The 16,715-nt window shown below is 37.1% G+C and overlaps 1 protein-coding gene and 1 non-coding gene across 2 annotated transcripts in view; one reads left to right on the top strand and one right to left on the bottom strand.

Annotated features, from left to right (window-relative positions):
* The window catches only part of BRIP1 (BRCA1 interacting helicase 1), a 152,613-nt gene that overhangs the window by 25,826 nt on the left and 110,072 nt on the right, over positions 1 to 16,715 (bottom strand). The window lies entirely within an intron of this gene.
* On the top strand, positions 13,288 to 13,391 carry LOC136327374 (U6 spliceosomal RNA). The gene has a single exon (XR_010729609.1). It is a non-coding gene; the product is annotated as a U6 spliceosomal RNA (small nuclear RNA).

The following is a 16,715-nucleotide window of genomic DNA, read 5'->3' as shown; positions in this document are numbered from 1 at the left end:
GGGTCATGTCTATGATTCCACATTCAAGCTGGCAACCCCACGGCTCAATCCAGCAACCTCAAGGTTTTGAACCTGGGTACTCAGTGTTCCAGGCCAACGCTCTATCCACTGCGCCACTACCTGGTCACGCAAAACCTGTCATATTTCTAAATTAAAACATTATAACTGGATAATAAAGAAAATTAACTTTCCTTTAAGTGTTATAGACTGTTTTTCTTTTTTTTTTTTTTTTTTTTTTTTTTCATTTTTCTGAAGCTGGAAACAGGGAGAGACAGTCAGACAGACTCCCGCATGCGCCCGACCGGGATCCACCCAGCACGCCCACCAGGGGCGATGCTCTGCCCATCCTGGGCGTCGCCATATTGCGACCAGAGCCACTCTAGCGCCTGAGGCAGAGGCCACAGAGCCATGCCCAGCGCCCGGGCCATCTTTGCTTCAATGGAGCCTTGGCTGCGGGAGGGGAAGAGAGAGACAGAGAGGAAAGCGCGGCGGAGGGGTGGAGAAGCAAATGGGCGCTTCTCCTATGTGCCCTGGCCGGGAATCGAACCCGGGTCCTCCGCACGCTAGGCCGACGCTCTACCGCTGAGCCAACCGGCCAGGGCTAGACTGTGTTTCTTAAAAGTCATGTAAATAGTAAATAATCTTTTAAAATACTTCAGAGAAAAAATACTTTAAAAATTTATCCAATTGGGAAAAATATACATTTCTTACATCTCTCAAAATATAACTAAGCTATTTGTCTATATTGACAGTATCCTCCACCTCCACTAATCTGGCACTTATACTTTGTCATATATAGCATATTGCAAATTTTCAAATACTCTACAATCCAAATGGCTTTTAAAATATTGCCAATATTTTACCTAGAGAAATAAATTTAGGTGAGGAGAAAAGAACTTTTGAAAGTAAATATATATAAAGGTTAACTTTGAAATACTTTTTATTTAAGAAACAGATTTTTAAAAATTAATTTAAAATATTATTGTTGGGGGAATACATTTAATCAGAAAAGGCAAACTAAGGGACTGGAAAAGTAGGAAGCCAGTATTTTTCTTTTTAATGACACTAGAATCTATTTCATTGTACACTTAGAAGTCATGAAAATCAATGCCCAATTTAAAATGACATAAAGCATATGTGAAAAAGCCAGTTTCTCCTGCCAGCAAATAGCCTAAATATTAAGTAAACCAAAGGTTAGAAGGGATTACTTGAAATGTCAAAAGACAATCTTTTACTTTTACCTGCTCATCCTTATAAACTCATTCTCATCCCTCAGGCATACTTTCCAAACAAATAGTTTCAGTGTGCAGCAGCACAAGGCCCATGGCAAGCTCTGCCATCTTGTAACTGTCAGAGAGATTAGTCTTTGATCTATTTGGGAGGTCATGTCCACATTCACATTAGCTATACAGTCTAATGATATTATACCTGTTGACCAATGCTTCTTTAATGCCTAATGAGACAGACATTTTAAATTATGTAAGTTAACTGTGAATGTTTCTAAGTTTGACAGAAAGTAAACACCATAAACTGAGCTCGTGTGGTTTGGAAAAATGAACTTTTAGACCAGTTAACATTGCTGTTCAAATAAATTTTACAAGTCTTTCTCAAAATAGAAAGCTATATTTAAATGTACTCTCTGGAAGAGTTTTAAACCAGTTGGTGCCCACCTAGCCCCAATAAATTAGTGTATATGTAATTTTGGAGGAGTGTGTGAACAGCAGAGAGATGGCAAATTATTTTTTCAGAGGTTACAAACTGTAGGTCCAAAGTTTGTTTTTTAAGGCCCTTACTGTAGTTTAAAATAATCTGAACTATGTGCTAACCCTCAACTAGCTCACTCATTTAAATAATGTTTAACTTCTGTAATGATTTGAGTTTGCAACCTATTGGTTCAGATGTTGCATTAATTCATAAAACGTTTTCTTTCGTAACAAGTTCAAAGTTCACACAAAATGAAAAACACCCTTAATTTGGTAGACTCTACACAACTGAAAATATTTCTGTATCAAAGCTAACCTGATAGAGATGAAATCCTGAATAGAAAAAATAGATAATTAAAGATTAAGTGGTAGAGAATTATGTAAAAATGCCCATACAGCACGCAGGCAGAAGTTACATGATTTTGAATTCTGATTTTACCATTACATTATAATATACTGGACACCCAACAGTATATTCCTGGAGTCCTCCAATGACTCAGTTTTACTGGAGACAGTATAAGTAGTATACTACTGATAGCAGTAGTAGATACCAAAAAAAGATTAAACTATATGTATCAACAAGAAATTTAAGTCACAATTTTGAACACTAGATTATTTTTTTCAACTTAGTTAAACCCTACAGTATTGGTCTTAAACGGTTCTGATCAAGAATAGCCTTTTATAAATTTTATAAGTAGCTTCTGAAGGAATAAATGGTTTGATAAACACAAGCTGGAACTATAAATGCATCTCTTCACTTTACTACCGCCTCATATACCAATTTATATAAATATGTATTATTATTTCAGTAATAAATGCCTTCTTAAAAGCAATCAATATTAGACAGAATACATATTTTTTCTTGTATGTAAGGTTTACCACAAAAGTCCAAGCCTCAAAATAAGACTAAGAACAAATAATCAGCTAAACTTAGTAATTAAAAATATTAAGAAAAATTTGCCTCAGAAAAATAAACACATTTGTCTAGCAAACACTCATGAAGAACAGTTTTATCTTTAGCCAAGATACAGGACCTAAAACATAAACATTTATAGCAAACCAAATCTGGAAGACAGAGGCTGTGCATTAGAGGCATTTACGGCTCCATGTCCTCAGTGTAAACACTTTTATCAGGGTATCACAATATAAATTCCAATGGTTAAGAGTTCTAAACTCAGTATAAGATCTTGTATGTGAAATAATTTAGCTAGATAAAAGGACTATAGTTGGTTTTATTTCATCTGGCACATTTTCAAGATTTCTGAAACACCAAGTTAACCAAATATAGTGTATGTGTGTGTATGTGTGTGTGTGTATTTTTTTTAATGGGGAAAAGTGGGTTTCTGCCAAGAGTTAAGAAGCCAGCCTCTCTTTTAGAATTTTTTTAAGCACATTAGAAATGGGTTTAATTGTTATTGACTTTCCTTGTTATATTAGGAATTGACCACAATAATCCACCAAGAAATAAGAATCAAGACATAGTAATAATAATATAGCTTATTGTACAGATGCTTTAAGGTTGCTTTGGATATTTTTTGCAGAGAAATCTGTATTAAAGTTTGTGTCATAAATTGTTAATGTTGAAAAATAGCCTAAAATTTTCAAGTACAAGAAAAAGAACAAAATATATTGCCCTAATATAGGCATCTCTTGTTCTCAGCATGCATATGTACTGCTCATAAAAATTAGGGGATATTTTAAAATGAATATGAAGTGATAAAATATCCCATAATTTTTATGAGCAGTATATTTGACCTCATCTGGTTATAATAATTTAACTACTATCCAGAATAGTTTATTGGTAATTCAGTAACATTTCAACAATCCTACGAAAAATGATGTAGATAATAATAAAGCAAAATCAGCATTAAATTGGTTTTTTTTTAACCATAAAAACAATTTGCCAAGAAAGGAACCCAGGAAAAAAGCAGAAATTAATATTTTTCTATTAAAAAAAAACCAAAACAAAACAGTTAAAACTTGAAGACATGCAAGAAGCCTTAACTTTAGCCTGACCAGGCGGTGTTACAGTGGATAAAGTGTCGGACTAGGGTGTGGAAGACCCAGTTCCAAACCCTGAGGTCACCAGCTTGACTCATCTGGCTTGAGCACAGGATCATAGACATGACCCCATGTTGCTGGCTTGAGCCCAAAGGTCGCTGGTTTGAGCAAGGGGTAACTCACTCTGCTGAACGCCCCCAGCCCCCGTCCAGGCACATTTGAGAAAGCAATCAATGAACAACTAAGGTGCCGCAACAAAGAATTGACGCTTCTCATCTCTCTTCCTTCCTGTCGGTCCTATCTGTCCCTCTCTCTTTCTCTATCTCTTCTGTCAAGAAAAACAAACAAACAAAAAACCCACCTTAACTTTAATATGCTTATTCTGTAAATGGCTTAATTTTTTAAAAAGAATGATAGGCTTTCTGGCAATTTAGTTAGGCTATCCACGCTAAAATATTGTCTAGATAAACATGAAAATGTTTAAATTATCATCTGTAGAAAATGATATCCCCCACCCCATGCTATAGCCTGTTTTAAGGGAAGGAGGTATAATGGAAAAATTACATGGCTTGGAGTCCAGGCTTTGAGGCTTATTAGTTGTTTGACCTTAGCTAAGTCACAGTACCCCTAATTTAGTTTCATTTCTCCATTTCCTCCTCTGTAAATGAAACAAAGAAATTCCTGCCAACTTTATCTCATAGAGTTGGTTGAAGAAATAAATGACAATAAACACAAAACAGTAAAGCATCAGATATTAGACTTAAGTGGGCTAGAGAATCATTACTTGTCCCATATTTCTTTTTCTTTCTTTATTTTTTTTAGCAAGCAAGAGAGATAGACAGGGACAGACAGGAAGAGGGAGAAATGAGAAGCATCAATTCTTTGTTGCGGCACTTGAGTTGTTCATTGATTGTTTTCTCATTGCTTTGTTGCCTTGACCACGGGGCTCCAGCTGAGCCACTGACACCTTGCTCAAGCCAGCGACCTTGGGCTCAAGACAGTGGACCATGGGGTCATGTCTATGATACCACTCTCAAGCTGGTGACGCTGCAACTCAAGCTGGTGAGCCCAGGTTCAAGCCAGATGAGTCCGCGCTCAAGCCAGCAATGTTGGGATTTCTTTTTTTTTTTTTTTTTTTTTTTTTTTTTACAGAGGCAGAGATAGACAGGGACAGACAGACAGGAACAGAGAGAGATGAGAAGCATCAATCATCAGTTTCTCGTTGCGCGTTGCGACTTCTTAGTTGTTCATTGATTGCTTTCTCACATGTGCCTTGACCGTGGGCCTTCAGCAGACCGAGTAACCCCTTGCTGGAGCCAGCGACCTTGGGTCCAAGCTGGCGAGCTCTTTGCTCAAGCCAGATTAGCCCGTGCGCGACCTCGGAGTCTCGAACCTGGGTACTTCCGCATCCCAGTCCGACGCTCTATCCACTGCGCCACCGCCTGGTCAGGCCAATGTTGGGATTTCAAATCTGGGTCCTCAGCATCCTAGGCCAATGCCTATCCACTGTGCCTCCACCTGGTTAGGCTTATTCCATATTTCTAAAACCCAATGTAGGTTTGAGTGGGCTTTAGATTTTGTTGTAATATATTGCTCCATATATATATATGAAGAAAACATATATGACAGAGGCAATGTAGACCAGCTAGCCAGTGTTGGCCACCTACTTTAGATTGTTCTCCTCAAATTAGGGTTTTAACCCTTGTATCAACTCTCTCTGAAGGTGCTTAACCTACTACTCAAAATAGAGACACATTATTTTAAGTGACTTACAATTTTCTCTGGCTTATGGTGTGGCTACTTTTACATCAAATATCAATGAAAATATGTACTCCGGCAGGACACATAGAAAACAATGTTCAGTTTTGAAACCTACCTTTCCTAAATTAACTTCTGCTATTGATCTTAATTCTTCTGAGAAATTGTAACATTAGCACTCTTTAATAAGTCCTTCATAATATTTCTTGGACCATTTTGCAACCCATGAGCTGCATCTGAAGCAGTACTATATAAAATGTTAGTAGTATAATCTACAGAATGAATGTATGATTGGTCCTCTATTAGTCTAAATATTATTCCCTTCATATATTTTATAATCTAGAGCTTCCTCTGTTAAAGTCATAAGACTTCAACATCTGAGAGCCAAATAACTATGAATAAATCCTTCCAGCAATAACCAACACAATAAAATATCTTACATAATCAAAGCAATGTGAGGCTGTAAATGGAAACCTAAGCTCTTAAAGGAATGAACCAATATTAAGAGACTTCAATAAGGGGGACGAGTAGTGTTGCATCCAGCAAGTGACAGAGCCCTGTAGCTACTCCTATATAACCCTAGAGGACGGCAAGGTCTCGCATAGAAGAGGCCTGTGGATGCTAGCAGGTATAGTACTATTATGGGCTTGAGGGGGGTTGCATAAAAGTTTGGAGGCAATGGCTGGCATAGAAAGTGGAAGATAATTCCAGGGAAAGGGAGCTCAGACTCAGATTTACATGATTAAATACTGTGATACTTAAAAACAAACATGAGCAAGAGAAAGTGTATAAGTAAAAAAAAAAGATTACATGAGTTCTTATACTTAAAACTTGAAATATACTTAAAACTTCAAAGCTCTGTTTATTACCTCCACAGCCCAACAAATAAAGTTATATTTTGCCATCTAGATTTCTATTAATACATTCAAACTTATCTTTCAACCATGAATACATTTGACCATTTTTTTAAAAAGTTTGACCATTTTTTAAAAACTTTCCAACTTAACAATATTATTGTTACAAATGCTTGATTCAGAGATTCTCAAGTGTGAATGTGGGAATAAAGGATATAGGGTCATGGGCCCTGGCTAGTTGGCTCAGCAGTAGAGTGTCAGCCCGGCATGTGGAAGTCCTGAGTTCAATTCCTGGCCAGGGCACACAGGAGAAGGCCCATCTGCTTCTCCCCCTTCCCCCTCCCCTCCCTTTTCCTCTATCTCTCTCTTCCTCTCCTGCAGCCAAGGCTCCACTGGAGCAATGTTGGACTGGGCGCTGAGGATGCTCTATGGCCTCCACCTCAGGTGCCAGAATAGCTCCAGTTGCAATGGAGCAAAGGTCCAGATGGGCAGAGCATTACCCCCTAGTGGGCTTGCCAGGTGGATCTCAGTCAGGCTTATATGGAAGTTTGTCTCTCTGCAACCCTATTTCTCACTTCAGAAAAATACAAAAAAAAAGTGGATAGAGGATCATAACACTTTAGAATACTTGATCTTGTGAGGTAATGAAGAATTCTGGTTTCAGGAAGGCAAAAACAAAAAACATTTTTCTTCCTTGCCTCTTAAAAACTAACCCAGGATTAAAAGACAAATAAGGAAGCAAAATACAGTCTCCATCTTCAATTACACTAAGAGACATCTGTTACCTCAAATCCCAGTATAGGAATATAAAAAGCACATGGACAAATGGTAAATGACAAAGCAGAGAGGTGAAAGTTCAAACTGAAGTACCCACAGAACGCCTGATGAGAAATAAGCCAGTTAGGCCAGCAGGAGGCCAAAAAGATTCAGGAAGTAGATGCATAAGGGAAACAGCAGGAGGATGCAGCATTACACGATGAAACAGTAAACAAGAAACAGGAGGAAGTTCTGAGAATAAACCTGGGATTCATCACAGAAGATAGGCAAATCAAAATCTTATAGGATGGCAGGAAAGGGAAATCTCAGGATGCTGGCAGTTAAGTGGGCTTAAACAGCAACTTGCTTAGTTCTAATTGAGGTAGGAAATCAGGCAGCTCCACAGGGGATGTCTTCAGGAGGGGGGGGGGGAACTGACCTTTTATCTGACAGGTCTGATAGGAAAGTTATATTGAGAGGTATTGAACAACATTTATTAAAGGGAGATAGGATATTTATGTAAAGATCTTTCAAAAAGAAGAAAAGAAGAGAAGGGTATTATTAATGCCAGAAAAAAATTTAGAAATTCAAGAAAGGAAGGAAATCATTTGACTACAGTGAACAATATTTTCCTAGTCAGGATAATGTAATTGTTTATGAATTTAATAAAAACTTTTGATATAACTATATGGGATAATAAAAGGGAAAGAAGTAACCTAGATTCTTATCTCACATAGTAAGTAAATAGTTAATGTCTAAAATTGATTATTAAAGATAAAATATGGAGGTAAAAATACCAGATAACATAGCTGAAAGTAAAAGTCATTGGCTCTCTAAAGCAGGGATTGGGAGTGGGAGAAAGCCAAGGCTTGTTAACATAAGAAACCATCCACTGTGTTTAGTATAAATTATGCTCTTAGTAAAAGCTTTACTGGACATTTTTCAACTTTATAAAAAATAATTTAAAAATATAAGCAAATTGTTAATTTTAATTCATGACACATACTTGTATAAATATATCTTACTATAAAGCAATGGTGTTCAGAAGACACTGGCATGGTTTCTTTGTTGTGCGTTGTCATAACTAGTGGAGGAAGAAGAGTTTGCTACTGACATCTAAACAGCCTACAATACACAAAACATCACTCACAACAAAAAATTATCCTGCCCAAAATGTCACTAGTGCCAAGCTTGAAAAACCCTGCTACAAAATAATTTTAAGCAACAAATCTGGAAATTTTCATGTGATAGGAAAATAAGTTGTGTAGCTTACTATAAATATATTCCCTGGCACATTGGGGTTATTTGGCCCACAGTTAGAAAGTATAAACTGAACTCAGTCCCAAGGTATCAAATCTTTACTCTGCGAAAAACAAGAAAGACGTTATAAACCCGAACAGTGATGTCTACTACAGCTTATGTTATTTGAGACTTTAAAGTTTTATAGTTGGAGAAAAATCAAGTGACATACTCCCTTGAAGTCCACCTGCATATCTGCACTCTGTAGGCTTTAAAGGGATCTAAGTAAATAAGTTAAAATCCACTACAACCAAAATTGAAAAACAATTCCACTGCTTCCTTGAATTAGTACTGCTGATCAGGCTCTGGGCCAGTAGTTAAGTGTCAATTAACCTTATAATCCCTAGGGTAAAAATTTCACGTTTAAAGCCTTCCACCTATTATAGCAAAAGTGAAATACAAAAGTCAACAAAGTACTTGTTCCCTTCCAAAAAACAACTAACTGCAGAATTTTTCAAAAAAATTAAAGTTTTTGTTGGTTTTATTAATTATCCAAAGGTTTAACTTGTAGCTATATTCAGACATGGCTTTTTCCCTAAGGAAAAACAATGACATGAGTATTGAGAGAAAAAGAAGAAAAAAAAGGCTATCAACCAAACTTTTAAAATCTTGTAATTTTTGAAAAATTTTATTTTTCAATTACAATTAACATTCAATACTATTTTGTATTAGTTTCAAGTGTACAGCACAGTGGTTAGACAATCATATCCTTTACAAAGCATGCCACACACCCCAACCCTGATATTTCTAGTCCCACCTGAAATCATACATAGTTGTGATAATATTATTGACTATATCCCCCATGCTGTACATTGCATTTCCATCACTGTTTGGTTACAACCATTTGTACTTCATAATCCCTACACCTTTTTCACCTAGTCCCCCAACCTCCCTCCCCTCTGATAACCATCAGTCTGTTCTCTGTATCTATGAGTTTGTTTCTGTTTGTTCATTGATTTTGTTCTTTAGATTCCACATATGAATTAAATCATATGGTACCTGTCTCAAGTTTTGTGATTTAAAGTGTTTCCTCTCCAATCCCAAAACATTCCTTTAAGATATATATATCCAGGACCCAGGTTCGAGACCCCAGCTTGAGCGCGGGCTCATCTGGTTTGAGCAAAAGCTCACCAGCTTGGACCCAAGGTCTCTGGCTTGAGCAAGGGGTTACTTAGTCTGCTGAAGGCCCGTGGTCAAGGCACATATGAGAAAGCAATCAATGAACAACTAAGGTGTCGCAACAAAAAACTGATGATTGATACTTCTCACCTCTCTCCATTCCTGTCTGTCTGTCCCTATCTATCCCTCTCTCTGACTCTCTCTCTGTCCCTGTATAAAACAAAAATTAAAAAACAAACAAAAAAAACAAGAGTTCAGTATTATGGCCCTTTAAGTTTATATACACAGTGTTTGTTTCCCCTGGATAACATGTTAATATCCGAGTTAGGTCCATGTGGGTTTCTATCAGATGCTCCTCTGTAAAAGAATCCCACTACACTGACTTCAGGCTCTAGTCCTGGATCTGGTTTTCCATGACTTATGATAAAGTCTCAAATCCTTAAAATGGCATAGAGAGCCCTATTTGACTCCGTAATACCTATCTCAGACTCTATTCACATGTCATTCTCCCTAAACTCACTTTCTACCTCAGCTTCTTTTAACTCTTGGAACTGCTATACTCGTTCACCCCTAGGGCCTTAACATATGCTGTTCTCTCTGCTAAGAATACTCTTTTCCATTCTTTGCACCTAACATAACTCCTAGCCTTCTTTCCTGTGCCACCTTAAATATCACTTCCTCAGGAAGTCTTTCTTCACCCCCCAAAACTAGTTCAGGATCCTGTTATACATTCTCATAGTTCTTGTGACTTTTTCCTATAGCTTTAATCACAAATCTAAGTGTTTCTTCATTACTTTAATATTCTTCTCTAGACTGTAAGTTCCATGAGATAATATAACCTGTGTAGTTATCACTGTGTCACCAGAGTCTATTAAGTTATTGGTATTCTATCTAGGTATTAAAAAATTGTTTCATTATTCTGAATAGTTTTAATAATCTGAATAGTTTTGTAATCTGGCCGTTGATGAGGCCATTCCACTTTATCAAATGTTTGTATGTTTGAATCTCAATGTAGATAAGATTTATATCTCATCTCTCTGGCTCCTCCATCTAGGTAGATCAATCAAAGTAAATGCATTTTGGATGGAAAGTAAAAGGTGTTGCTCAACCTCATTTTCCTGAAAAACTGAACACCTGGATTTTATCCCATCAAAACATCCTGTTACATGTTTGTGTCCTTTACTGAATTATAGACATCACCTACTATCATTTCTGCACCTACTATATTTAGTACAAATTAGGCACTTGGTAAAAAGTTTGTTAAATGAATAAATAAATGAATGCTAAAACACTCAAGGTCATTAACAATTACGAAAGTAGTTCAACAAATATATAAATTTACTCAAAATTAGTAAGAAAGATTTGCTTTTTTTTTTTTGTATTTTTCTGAAGCTGGAAACGGGGAGAGACAGTCAGACAGACTCCCACATGCGCCCAACCGGGATCCACACGGCACGCCCACAGGGGGGGGGGGAGGCGACGCTCTGCCCACCAGGGGGCGATGCTCTGCCCCTCCGGGGCGTTGCTCTGTTGCGACCAGAGCCACTCCAGCGCCTGGGGCAGAGGCCAAGGAGCCATCCCCAGCGCCCGGGCCATCTTTGCTCCAATGGAGCCTCGCTGAGGGAGGGGAAGAGAGAGACAGAGAGGAGGGAGAGGGGGAGGGGTGGAGAAGCAGATGGGCGCTTCTCCTGTGTGCCCTGGCCGGGAATCAAACCCAGGACTTCTGCACACCAGGCCGATGCTCTACCACTGAGCCAACCGGCCAGGGCAAGATTTGCTTTTGAAATCAAGTTTGTTTTGATATAGTATAGCACCATGGCAATCCTTCCTTCATTTACCTACTCATGAATATTTACACTGCTCTCAAAACAAAACGAAAAATGAAGGGACATCCTCCTTAAAACGAAATGTCGTATTTAAGAATTCCAATACTACAATTATCTAATAATATTTTGACACTGGAAACCACTGGTTTAATGGGCACTCTATTTTATTAATGCTGTTAACCTTTGGGACAAGCAAAGGATAAAATTATTTTTTTGAGGTTTATAAAAAAATCACAGAACTCTGGACCCTGACCAGTTGGCTCAGTGGTAGAGTATCAGCCTGGCATGTGGATGTCCTGGGTTTGTTTCCCAGTTAGGGCACAAAGGAGAAGTGCCCATCTGCTTCTCCATCCTTCTGCTTCTCCTTTCTTTCTATCTCTCTTCCCCTCCCACAGCCAAGGCTCCATTAGAGCAAAGCTGGTCCAGGCACTGAGGATGGCTCCAGGGCTTCGCCTCAGGTGCTAGAATGGCTCCAGTTGCAACGGAGCAACACCCCAGATGGGCAGAGCATCGCCCCCTAGTGGACTTGATGGGTGGATCCCAGTTGGGCACATGTGGGAGTCTGTCTCTCTGCCACCCTGCTTCTCACTTCAGAAAAATACAAAAAAAAAAATCATGAAAGTTTGTAAATTTATGTGTTTGTTAAAGTCAATAATTTAACAAAACTATAATAGATGCCTATAGTTTTTAATCATAAATGTAATTTTTCAAAATTCATTAAAATGATATCCTCAGATAGTTTATTACCTTCAGAGCTAAGCAAACTTTCCTAATCAAAAAAAGAACTCATAATGGTTATTACATGGCAATACTAAGACAACTAATCAGATCACTGTCTGAATTTTAAATACTTTTTCAAAATGAAATTTTATTAATTCAATATACTATATTACTAAAGAAAAATAATACACAATTATAAATTTTATCTATCTTAATTATTTTAATCATTGTAAGAGCACTTCTGATATTGACCATTACCATCAAATTTTATTAAACCAGTTATAAAAATCTAACATATCACTTGAACATTTTTAAAGTATAAATTTTTCAGCCACATGCCATGATTTTACAAATTCTTCCAGAGGAGTAAAGGCGTAATAGCCACAAAGGAAAAATATCTCTATGTACTCCTAAACTAAACTATGCTAAGGAATACAAATAAAATGTGATTTTAAAAATTTAAGTATTGTACTTTATAACGCTGCAGAAATTATACGACCGTGCCACCAATTTGAAATGTGGATGCCTGAATTATAAAGTTGAAGGCTTTTGTAGTTTTTAGATCATGCTAATTGTCCAAAGGATTTGCTTTAGATATCCATTAAAAGGGCAGCCTTGTTATACCGACTTAATTGCATTAAAAGAAAACAACTTTTCCATCAACATCTGATCATGTAAAAAGCCTTGGTTCACTCTTCTGTCCTTCAAATAAGTTTCCTTTTTAACCATTACAAGATTAAGTATGTCCTTACAGAATGATCAGAAGCATCTGGAAAAGGTGGAAGTGAAAATATCCTCACTGGGAAAGTTAGCTTAATGCTTGCCCTTTAGAGTGGCCCATTATCAACATTTCATAGTGGGTTTCTTTATTTTCAGGTCCCTGAGGTATGTGCAATAAATTATGACTTGAACTAAACAAGTCACAGTTGGCTCCAAAATGAAATTTTCCTACCTCTACTTTCTAGTCCCCAAGGTGGGAAGAGGAAATCCTGGTCACAGCCAAAGAAGTCATATTTTTGGCTCTAATATACATTTTCCTTCTTCTTTAAAACCCAAACTCTGCAATTGAGGCTACAAAGTCTTAAGTTGGCATTTTAAACTGTATTTTAATTTTTACTTCCATAATCTGTGCCTCAAACTTAAGAAAAAATTTAGTATCATAAAATTAATGTCATTGCCTTCTTTTTCCTCCACTCAAATCACTTTCTAACTTAGATGCCGACTTAAAGCTTTTAAAATAAGAATTAATTACATATTTTAGCAGCTCATATACTAAAATTGGAATAATACAGAGAAGATTAGCACAGCCCCCATGCTAGGATGACATGCAAAATAAGAATTCAAATGCAACAACAGAGAAAATAATGCTGAAATAGATTGTTTCATTTTCATAAGAGTATATTTAAAGTTTGCATTTATAAATAACTCCTACTAACTCTTGTATGATAGACTGTTAATGTAAAAGAAAACAATAAAGTCTTAATTTGTGGTCCAGTAATTTGAAGCTCTCTGTTAGTTTTGGAAAAGCCATTTATAGAAATCATTTAGTTCATCATCTCATTTTATAGGAGACAAGAATATGGCAACCTGAGTGAGAAAAGAACCTATGACTTGCTTCTAGCCAATAGAATATGGTAAGGGTGATGGTTAGTCACTCCATTGGCTAGGTTATATCACACGGCAAAGGTATGGGGAAGTAGTTTTGAAGTTGTTATATGATTCTATTTTAGTAGACTGGAGCTAGAGAATATCTTGTTGACCTTGAAGAAATAATCTGCCATACTGTGAGAGAGTATGTGAGAAGATCCTATGGCAAGGAACTCTGAGTAGCCTCTAGAACAGCGGTTCTCAACCTGTGTGTCGCGACCCCGTCGCCTAAAGCCATCGGAAAATACATAATGCATATCAGGTATTTACATTCCGAATCATAACTGTAGCAAAATTACAGTTATGAAGTAGCCACCAAAATTTTTTTTGCTTTGGGGTCACCGCAACATGAGGAACTGTATTGCGGGTTCACGGCATTAGAAAGGTTGAGAACCACTGCTCTAGAAGATAAGAGCAGACCCTGACTGAATCAGTCCTACCACCATAAGGAGCTGAATTCTGCCAATATCCTGAATGAGACTGAAAGAAGATCTCAAGACCCAGATGAGAATATAGCCCAGCCAACACCTTGACTGCATAGCCTTGTGGAATCCTGAGCAGAGGATCCAGCTAAGCCATGGCCAGACTTCTGACCCATGGAAACTGTGGCATAAGAAATGTGTATTGTTTTAAGCCAATTTGTTAATTGTAATTTGTAATACAACAGTAGCAAACTAATATAAAATTGAATGACAGCCAGTATACTTAATATAAAACAAGCCTATTTATTATATTCTACTTTGTATTAGATAGAGTATAAAATGCTATTGGGATTGAGCATTTCCCTTCAACAACTCCTTTAATGATTTATGATTTTAACAACAAACTGTGTTGCCTCATTATGTCATATTAATGTTTACTTCTGTACTCATCATCTAATCTAATAATGATTACTACCATTATTATGCCTTAAATAAGTGTCTAGGTATAAAGGATTGTTGTTTTTTTAACAACATCAAGTACAACAAACAAAAACAAATACTATTTAATAACTTATATTAAATATAAATATATTAAATGTATATTTAAATTTTACTTTAATAAATAGTATTTAATACTTAAAAATAAATATATTTAAATACATTAGTATATATAGTTGAGACCTAAATAAAAACTTATATTTAATCTTTAAACCAACATTTATTGAACACTCAATATATTCCAAAGCACTGTCTTAATTATAGAAACATAAAGATGTTTAAAAAATTGTCCAAACTTCAAGGTACAGCACTTAATAGATTATAAAACAAATCTACAAACACTAAAATATAACATAATGCCTGACCAGGAAGTGGCGCAGTGGATAGAGAATCAGACTGGGACATGGAGAACCCAGGTTTGAAACCCCAAGATCACCGGCTTGAGCATGGGCTCATCTGGTTTGAGCAAGGCTCACCAGCTTGAGACCAACATCGCTGGCTTGAGCAAGGGTTCACTCGCTCTGCTGTAGCCCCCCGGTCAAGGCACATATGAGAAAGCAATCAATGAACAACTGATGTGCCACAACAAAGAATTAATGCTTCTCATCTCTCTCCCTTCCTGTCTGTCCGTCCCTATTTGTCCCTCTCTCTGTCTCTCTGCCTCTCCTTGTCTCTGTCAAACAAAAAAATAAGTAAATAAAGTAAATAAAATATAACCTAATGAAGCCAGTATATGTGCTTTAAGAAGTAATAACAGGCTCAGTGGTAGAACGTCGGCCTGGCGTGCAGAAGTCCCGGGTTCGATTCCCGGCCAGGGCACACAGGAGAAGCGCCCATCTGCTTCTCCACCCCTCCCCCTCTCCTTCCTCTCTGTCTGTCTCTTCCCCTCCCGCAGTGAGGCTCCATTGGAGCAAAGATGGCCCGAGCGCTGGGGATGGCTCCTTGGCCTCTGCCCCAGGCGCTACAGTGGCTCTGGTCGCGACAGACAGCATCGCCCCCTGGTGGGCGTGCCGGGTGGATCCCGGTCCGGAGCATGCGGGAGTCTGACTGTCTCTCCCCGTTTCCAGCTTCAGAAAAAAAAAAAAAAAAAAGAAGTAATAACAATGGTAGGCATAACTATCTAGGTAAATATAATACAGCTAGGGTTTTTTGTTTGTAACTTTTTTTTCTACATGACTTTAAAAGGCAAATGCATAAAATTATAACTTATATTAATGAGCATACAATGTAATAAGATGCAATCTATGATACTAATAATATAAAAGGGGAAGTAGAAAGATTAAAATATTACTTGTAATCCCCAAGGTAACACTAAGAAAATAAGAAATATACATAAAAGGAAAGAAGAGAATCAAAATAGAGACAACAAAGATCAACTAAATACAAAGAAAGGGCAATAATGATGGAATTAAGAAACAAAAAGCACATAAGACATGCAGAAAACAGCTAAATGCAGAAGATCTTCTGTATCAGTAATTACATTAAATGTAGATGGATTAATCTCTCCAACTGAAAGGCAGAGATTGGCAGAATTAATTATAAAAACATGATATAACTAAATGTTGTTTATAAGAGTTGGACCCTTATTTTACTTACATCATTCACTAGAGTTTATTGAAAGTAGATCAAATATCTAAATTTGTGACAGCATGGATGGACCTGAAGAATATTACGCTAAGTGAAATAAACCAGTCAGAGAAAGACAAATACCATATGATCACACCTACATGTGGAATCTAATGAACAAAATAAATTAACAAAATAGAAACAGACTCACAGATAATAGACTGACAGCTGTCAGATGGGAGAGGGGTTGCAGGGCTGGGTGAAAAGGTGAAGAAATTAAGAGAAAAAAAAAACAACCCACACACCTCACAGACACAGACATATATGGTGATTACCAGAGGAAAAGGGGTAGGTGGAGGCAGAAGAGGGTAGAAGGATGATAAATGGTGATGGAGGGAGACTTGACTTTGGTGAACACACAATACAATATACAGATAAATGATATATTATAAAATTATACACTTGAGACCTACATAATTTTATTAACCAAGATCATCCAAATAAATTCAATAAAAGTTTTTAAAATAAATAAACTGAAGAGCTAAG

Source organism: Saccopteryx bilineata, chromosome 2 (genome assembly GCF_036850765.1).
Source record: "Saccopteryx bilineata isolate mSacBil1 chromosome 2, mSacBil1_pri_phased_curated, whole genome shotgun sequence".
Taxonomy (NCBI): Eukaryota; Metazoa; Chordata; class Mammalia; order Chiroptera; family Emballonuridae; genus Saccopteryx; species Saccopteryx bilineata.
This window is presented reverse-complemented; position numbering and strand designations above follow the sequence as displayed.